The sequence below is a fragment of the Triticum urartu genome, chromosome 5A (genome assembly GCF_056163025.1).
Source record: "Triticum urartu cultivar PI428250 chromosome 5A, HENAU_Tu73, whole genome shotgun sequence".
Lineage (NCBI taxonomy): Eukaryota > Viridiplantae > Streptophyta > Magnoliopsida > Poales > Poaceae > Triticum > Triticum urartu.
Window position 1 is genome coordinate 598959415 of NC_141877.1, and position 5784 is coordinate 598965198.

The window sequence follows — 5784 nt, forward strand, 5'->3', positions numbered from 1 at the left end:
TGGAGGCAGAGGCGGTCTTGGCGGTAGCGCTGCCGCTAGCAGTGACGACCTGGGCTTTGGCCGTCTTGGCGGTGACGACCTCCACGGTGCTCGATGATCCTTGTGTGGTGATGATGCTTGAGGTGACTTGTGTGTGGTGATGATCATTTAGATGACTTGTCTGCTTCTCTATATGTTTATGTTGGTTGTGATGATATTCATTTAGAGACTTGTGTGTGATGATGCTTATGCATATATTGTTGTGATGGTGCCGAATGATATCCTGTTGTGTTTTATATGTCTATCTCATCATATATATCTGCTGATATGTGCTGCTATTTGAATTGAATTGATCTGAAAACAAACAGAAAAAAGAAAAAAAAGCAAAAGCAAACTTTGCCGACGGCTAGGCCGTCGGCATAGGGCTAGCGTGAGCTCCCAGTAGCTGACACGTGGCACCTATGCCGACGGCCTAGCCGTCGGCTTAGTTTAAAAACTGTGCCGACGGCTAGGCCGTCGGCATAGGTGCCACGTGTCAGCTACTGGGAGCTCTGTATGAAGAACTATGCCGACGGCCTGGCCGTCGGCTTAGTTTCAAACTATGCCGACGGCCCGGCCGTCGGCATAGACCTGGTCCACGAGCAACGGCTGGTCGCCCCATGGCACCCCTATGCTGACGGTCTAGCCATCGGCATAGGTTTTGACTAAGCCGACGGCTAGGCCGTCAGCATAGAGGTGCCACGTGACGATCAGTCATTGGGCAGACTTGACGGCGGCCGCCGTTAGGCGTGATAGTTGCCGACGGCCGGGGCCGTCGGCATAGATGTACGGCCCCCGTCGGCGTATCATATATGCCGACGGCTTTTCTAAGCCGACGGCCTCCCTGGCTGTGCCGACGCATATGTTGCCGACGGCCCTGGCCGTCGGCATAGGGGGCGATTCCGGTAGTGGCGGTCTTCTTCGAGTCAGTGCCGCGCGGGCAGGTGGATCCAACACGACTAGACCAGCGTCGAGTGCCCGCGGCATCAAATATGTGAGCGCAGGTAGAGCAGCGTCTCTTGCTGCCAGACGCAATCCGATCGAACAGTTGAAGTGTTGAACTTGAACACCACCAGTGGGTCTTGTTGCCAGTTTGAACAAGACAATGACTCGTGTTGGGTATGGTACATGCATTATAATGAACGAAAATCATCTGATCTGTATGTGGAATGATTAATATGACAGTACATTATAGTGAATGAGAAAACAAGGCGTTTCTACGGTCTGAGATATAATCATGATTCTCAGCCACCAGGGATACAAAGTTGTATTGGTTCCTAGTTATCACTGGAACAAGCTACGCCACCAGTCTGAATATATAGTACTACACTAGCTACACGTATGTATAGTTGTAGTACCACCCAGTTATTGCTAAGTAATTGACTCAACTCTTGCATCTTCACTCACTGCTTCGCTCTATATATCTTCGACGTAGAGGTCAGTCGGTTGGTAGAAACAAGTTACAAGAACTATTCACATGTTGTGTTCATGCATGATACATATGGGCTTGATTATAGACAGCATGAGAAGTTTTGAGAATAGAGGGTATCGGGATAAATTCTCTGAGTATAATCTCACGTAAATCTAGACCAATGGCTTGAACTTGTGGGCCCTCCCCACACTCATCGTGGCTCGATTCAGATAGGGCTTAGACCGACACATAAATAGGTTGCGGCTGGCTACCCTATTGGGCTCGTTTGTATCTCGTGCCAAGCTTAGCTTTGCTTGGGCTAGCTCACAGGCTAAAAAGCTTGTGTCCCGATGGTCTTTGGGCAATCCTGCAGACAAAAATCCACACGCTTCCACCCGTCGCCACCGCAAACCCCTATACATGTCGTTCGTGCATTTCTTTTCACCTCCACTACCAAGCAAACAACGCTCGGCTACAAGTCCCCTCACTCAATTGCACTCGTGTTCTATAAGTTCGGGGGCTTTTCTTGAACCCAAAGTTAGGCCTCCTCCCATGCGTTTGCACTGTTGGGCGTTGACTTGACATGTGTCATGTTTTTCCCCCCAATTAACTCTGGGTTTTTTACAGTTCACTCTCGATTTTATATTGTGTTTAGACCACTGAAGAAATAGCATGCTCTAGCGTTCTAAGCAATGCCACGCTAGATAATTCCGTGTGCATAAGCGACGTGTCTCTATTAATTCCGTATGCATAACACACATGTCTCCGGTTTCTACTGTGGCCCACTCTTGATTTTTTTTAACATAGTTTTATAATGTGTTCAGACCATTGAAAAAATAGCACACTATGCTCACTGCTAATAGCACGCTCTAGCGTATTTACTCCGGTTTACTCTTGGTTTTTTAATGTACTTCACTTCCAGTTTTATACTATGTTTAGACCATTGAAAAAATAACACGCTATAGCACCACTAATAACACGCTCTAGCATTCTAAGCAGTGCCCCCCTAGATAATTATGTGTACATAATCACCTTGTATCTTGTTTTTTCCTTTGCCCCCCTAGATTTGTAGTGTGTTTAGACCACTGAAAAAATAGCACACTACGACACCGCTAATACCACGCTCTAGCGTTTTTCCTCCAATTCACTCTTGTTTTTTTAACATAGTTCACTTTCAGTTTTGTACCATGTTTAGACCGTTGAAAAAATAGCACGCTATAGCACCACTAATAACATGCTCTAGCGTTCTAAGAAATGCTTCCCTAGATAATTGTGTGTGCATAATCAACGTGTGTCTGGTTTTTCCTCTGGCTCACTCTTCATTTATCTAGAGTGAAGTGCATCCTCGGTTCTCGAACTATTTCGATGGTGTCACGTAGGTCCTCAAACTATGAAAAGTGTCATCTAGGTCCTTGAAAATCATTAAAGTGTAATAAGTGTCTATATATGTGACACCTCTGAAATAGTTCAAGGACCTATGTGACAACATTGAAATAGTTTGAGGACCAAGATAACACACATATTGCACTTTGTGGACTTGGATGATGATTTTCATAGTTCGAGGTCCTACGTGCCACCTCTGAAATAGTTCGAGGACCTATGATGCATCTAACACAATTCACTCCCAGTTCTATAGTGTGTTTAGACCACTGAAATATAGCACACTACAGCACCGCTAATAGCATGCTCCAACGTTTTGAGCAATGCCTTACTAAATAAATCAATGTATAATTTCTCGCTAATAGTGCATCTTAAAAGGTGATGCTATTTTGCAGCACGCTAATTTTTTTGTTGGTTTAGACTAGACTAGATGTTTCTCATGAACTTCAGAAACTGAGCAGGTCCCACCCTATCGCTTTATCCTCTCGCATCGATCTGGCGCAACCACATCTTCTTCTCTTCTTCATCCTTCCGGTTTAGATCCACCCCTCCCTATGCACCAGAAGTGTTGACTCTCCCATGGCCGTCGAATGAAGCCCGCCTCTCCCATGCCAATAGAGCATTGCATGCCCCTGACCTCACCCACTACACTACGCCTACCCTGGCTGGCTACGGGAGCCAGCGGCCACCGGCATGGATTTCTTGGGATGGGCTGCATAGCATCATGTCTTCACACCCGACCTCACCATCACGCTCTTTATGACAATGTCTCTCCCCGCTGGCCATGGGAGCCAGCACCACGAAGTCGGAAACATCGTTGTCCTCCAGTACCCGACCCTCTCCGTCGACCCTCGTCGGTTTCAGCTACGTCGCCCACCCTACCTCGGTCATGTCCCTGACTCCCCAGCTCCAGGACCTTGCCTCGCCCACTTTCACCTTGTCGACCGCCTCCACTACATTGCGACTGCTGCGTCCCTGACTTCAACTCCGGTAACCTCTTCCTCCTATTCGACCACATGCGATTTTTCCCTCGCTGGGACATGCGCCCCTACTTCCTATGTGTTTTGGTGTAAGTAATGTTTGGCTAGTTTCAGAGGCTGCAAATTTTCAGATTTTGTAGGATATACATTTAAATATGTTGCGTTCCTAAGAAAGAAGGCGTGCACACATGTTTAATTTGATGCTTATCCCTTGTGAAATAGTACTGACAGTTTATAGTTAGCTTACAGAGGTTGCTTGACTAACATAATTGGTTTATCATCTTAAAAATGTTGTCAAATATTGCACCAATGAAAGTCCATGAGCAAACTCGTCATAGACATATATGAGGGAAACATATTGTGAATTCTTTTCAAATTGGTCACTCAGTTTGGAACTATAACACAGATGATAGACATTAACCATTGCATTAATTGGTGTCATGTATGTTGACGCAATTATTTAGTGGGAGTTGGATTAATTAGTATCTACATCCTGATTCTGTACTCCAGTTTCAATTACACAACTTGCCGGAAGGAAGAGACAACAAAAAGCATGCTCCAACATAGAAAGAAAGAAACATCTTTTCCATTGTTGACCAGCTAAGCACAAATTTGAGTAAAAATAGAGGTTCTTCTGGAGCATATTTTTTTTCCACTTTAGCTACTTCAAGGATTTTTATTTCGGAGGGTCTCGTTGAATAGGGATTGGGATGAATATGCTAGTTACATTTCATTAAGGATTGGGATGAGTATGCGAACTACATTTCATTCCCGCATACAACAAAGCAAACCTTTATAATATGTAACCGGAGAAATTTTGACTATTTGAGGCTATGCACAATGTAGTAAAGATAATGTATACTAGGCCATATGTTATAGTTCAAATGCATGGAAGACTCATGATCTCATCTCCTGAACACGGAATTTCAAATGAAAGGAAGGTTCATAATATGTTGTTCTGAACATAGTGTCCTCTTCTGTACAAAGAGTTCATCATTTGATGCTTGGTAGTTTTACAATGCATGGTCCAAAGGAGCAGATAATGTTCTACTAATTGTTACCGTGTTACCTGATCGCCATATCAAGTGAATGCTGAAAATATGAGAAATACTTGGCATGTCTACTTTAGTTGAGGTTAGCGAATTGTTTTTGCATTATCTTCTGTATATTCAAAGCCTTCGACTCTCCTTTCTTACTACACTGAGTAATTATATTTGCTCATTGTGTTGTTGAAGGTGCATTATGAAAGGGGAATGAACGATAGATAACATTCATTTTATTGGCATCTATAATACTTTTCGGCGTTCGACATCATGAGCAAAGTGGATAAGTAGAACAGAGCAATCACAGGCGGACAATATGCGTCGACAGCTATCAAGCTAGAAAATCTGGTTATTTTCACTTTATGAAGTGTATAACCTTTTAGTCCAATATTCGCTTCATTGTACTCCTCGTTCATCTTTGTATGTATGTCACCAGATTCTATAATCGACCCAACAATTTGTACTCTTTTCGACAGTTTGTAATCTTCTCACACTACTTAGTAAAATTGGACACCAAAAAGTAAACACGAGCAACCAACAAATTAAGCTGCAATTTAGCCAACAATGGGCTTATACTTGAGTGTGGCGGCTTGACATGGGACCGTTGTGGGGCTCACTAACAAGCTACCTTTTGGTTCATGAATGCGCGCATTGTAATAACTAAACAAACCCAACTCATATATTATATATTTGTTTCTTCACTTCTGCATGGACAAGTTTCTTATTAGTACCTTCTATCGAGCTTCAAGTACTCCAACTCATGCACTAGTGTCTAGATCTAAGCATATACTAGTGTTGTCCATCGAATGATACACAAAAATAGAGAGATGATAAGTTATAAGAGCAAGATTAATTTTTTTTTTGTTGATGAATATGTATGCATGGGTTTAGTGATGAGTTTAAGAATGACCGGTATCTGGAGGAATTATCGCAGATAAGCCTTCAAACCTTG

The 5784-nt window shown here is 43.6% G+C and overlaps 1 long non-coding RNA gene across 1 annotated transcript; it reads left to right on the forward strand.

Annotated features, from left to right (window-relative positions):
- Window positions 1-3207: 3207 nt before the first annotated feature.
- LOC125510943 (uncharacterized) lies at window positions 3208-5407 on the forward strand. Its single transcript, XR_015603601.1, has 2 exons — window positions 3208-3799; window positions 5025-5407. It is a non-coding gene; the product is annotated as an uncharacterized LOC125510943 (long non-coding RNA).
- Window positions 5408-5784: the final 377 nt, after the last annotated feature.